The sequence below is a fragment of the Echinops telfairi genome, unplaced genomic scaffold (genome assembly GCF_000313985.2).
Source record: "Echinops telfairi isolate 266 unplaced genomic scaffold, ASM31398v2 ScPeMD7_7469;HRSCAF=8507_1, whole genome shotgun sequence".
NCBI classification, from domain to species: Eukaryota; Metazoa; Chordata; class Mammalia; order Afrosoricida; family Tenrecidae; genus Echinops; species Echinops telfairi.
In genome coordinates this window covers 135930918-135933937 of record NW_022111373.1, presented here as the reverse complement: position 1 = coordinate 135933937, position 3020 = coordinate 135930918, and positions in this window count along the sequence as shown.

Sequence of the window (3020 nt, the reverse complement as noted above, 5' to 3'; positions counted from 1 at the left end):
CGACTGACCAGTCCCTCCTGAGGACGTGAACTCTGGTCTGTGAGCCACAGCCGTCTCCTCCTCCAGTCACGCCATCTTAGTCTGGAAGTTCCGACACCTGTCCATCACAGGCAACGCCGCTCCCGGTATCACAGGGACGATACACGGAGAGATTGGTGGTGGTCTCTATACTTGTGAAAAATGGTGTGTGTGGGGCTGCGGGCATCCACTTCTGACCACCTCTTCACAAGAGGAGGAATCCAGCCCAAAGAGTCAAAATCAAGAGCCCAAGGTGGACTCCTTTCAGCGGAGGTCAGGCACATGTATTCTCCTGTGGGGGGAGGTCAGATGCTTAGACATCCTGCTGGAGGCAGACTGCTGTCTCACCCCACACAGGGTGGGCCTGTTCCCTGCTGCTGGAGACAATGGATTGCTTCTCCCTAAGGCTTGCAACCACTAGCTTGGTTCCTGTAGGTGGAGTTCACACCCTATTGATAATGGTCTCTATCAGTGGAGCCAGGGAACAAGTCAAACAAGCTCTGTGACATCCAAAGTTAGGCTGCCATCCTGTGTCTAGAATCTGCCCATCTTGCCACATGTATACCCCCAACCCCTCCTCTTCCTATTGCGTGGATATCCCTAGACCACCCCTTCATTGCTGTATAACCTATAGTGCAACCCCTTCCTGTGACATATGCCTTTACCTGTAATTAGTGGGCTTGCATGCCCCCAAAGGCCTGGGTTAGCAATAGAAATCCCTCCCCCTACCCACTCTTCTCTCCCCCTTACTCTCCTCTCCTCCCTGTCTTGCCACTCTCTCCACGTGGACCATCAAGCGGGGCTGAGGTGAGCAATGCTACCATGTAATGTGTCTGACTGCATTACTGTAATATCTCTTTCACCACTCATGCTCTTGATGACTTTAATATATATACATCTCAACCATACAATTGTGCTTACTGAACCCGGGGGTAGTGGTGGGGGGCTGGCCCCCTCATCCTAATACTACACTCTCCAAGCTTGCTAGCAATTCGGACACTAGCCGTATCGCCACTGTTGCTCTATTTCTGTGCTGGGTCCAAGAATTCCTTGCAATAGCCAAGGAGAACTCATAAACCATACTCCCAAGTTATGCTGTTTATTAGGGAACTAACAGTGCAGCTCTCTCCGCTCCTCTGGGTCTCTCTCTCAATCCTCGGTCTTCCTTGGATCTGGCCTCTGCCCTGCTCAGCCAAGTGTTCCAAGTCCTAGGATTCTGCTCATAAGTGCCCAGAGCCACTCTATCCTGCCAGTTTAAGTCCTTTGCCTGAAGGCCATCAGTTCTCTTGCTTGATGGCTGGGTGTCCTCACTGTGTGGGCTACAAAGTCTAGCCCTGCCAGTAAGCCTAGCTCTGCCAGTAAGTGCCTGAAGGCACCCCACTCCGTCAGGACACCTCCTGATCGAAGGTCTTCTGCTCTCTTGCTTGGTGGCTGGGTGCGCTCACTGTGTGGGCTACAAAGTCTCCAATCAGTCTCCTGGTTCTGCTGTTGCCCTTTCCTGCCAGCTCACATATATATAGTTATATATATTCTCCTGGCTACAGAAGGTTCTCAGTGCAGAGTCCCTGGATCCAAAGGACATGCTCCACTGCCAGTTAGTTCTCCTCTCCCCGTGGCGGTGGGATTCCTCTAGGGCGCTGGGCTCGGGTCTCTTTTTTGAAGCCTCGTGGAATGGCAAAACTAACCCATCTCCCGTTTAGTGTTCCGTACACCTTATTTGCATGGCCCTACTCCCACGGGGATGCCAAGCACCTCATTTGCATTCTGAGCAGGCTGTCCAATATCTTTGGGTTCACAGTCCCATCCATCATTTGTGGGAGTTGTAAAGACCGTAGCTGGAAGGAGTACGCTCAGCAAGTCACTGCATGGTCGAGTTATGCTTGTACTTGACTTCAGAGAACGGGACGGAGGCCGAGAGACCAGGGAAATGCCAGGCTACATCTCCACATGAAAAAGTGACAAGAAGATGATCACAAGCGAGAGAGAAAAGGGACAACAGGGGCCCCAAACGCAAGTTACTGCAACCATACAGAAGGAACTGACAAGGCCGCCGACTCCAATTCAGAACTGTGAGAAAATAGCATTGTTCTTTAAAGCTACCCTCTTGGTGTGTTTTGGTGTTGCTACTGCAGCTGTGGCTAACTACACCTCCATCTCTCCCGCAGCCTGCCTGCCTGCAGGCTGGAAGCCTCGTGTTCCAGTTGGCAGGACGGCAGTCCACCACACTGCCCTCGCAGTTTTTCTCCTCTTGGCTGGCTCCCAGCCTTCCCCTCAGCCCAGAGCATCGTGCCTTCCCCGCTCCTCCCACCTCTCTGGGCTGAGCCTGATTCGGCCCCAGTCACCGCCTCGGAAAAGAGGGTTTCCGTTCCCCAGCCAGTCGATGGTCCTTGATGACAGGGGTGTACGGGCCGGCGTGTGCTGAGGACATGGCCGCTGCTCATCAGAAACACAGGGCTGCTGCTGCTGGCATCAAGGATCGCCCCTCCCTAAACAAAGTCCTCACGACACCAAGCCCCCGTGGGCAGAGTGCCACCTCACAGCAGGCCAGATGGGAGAGTCAGCCAGGCGTGTCCAAGCGGCCAGACGTGTCTGCTTCTGTGGGCAGTGGGCCTTGGCCTCCTCACACTTGGTGCACGGGAGAGAGACATCAAGTCCGCACACCTGAACAGGCTCCCTGGATGTTATCAGCACCTTCCTTTCTTTCATGCTGCCCTGTACCTCCTCGGGGGTGGGTGTGTGCTGAGAAACGGTCATGAGACTTTTTTGACTGGAACTTACTTGCTAAGATACCATGCAGAGAGGGGACGCCACAGTTGGTGGGGCAGCCTTTTTGTTTTGTTTTGTTTGGGGGGAGGGGGGTTCGTTCTGATACTGTGAGTATCTGCTGGGGTTGGACTGGAGACTTCTGGGCAGCTACATCCGCTGCCTCGGCAAACCCTATTTCGCAACAGAAAAATAACCCCAAGGCCGCCTCTCTCATTAGCTGGACACCTCCTCCCCTC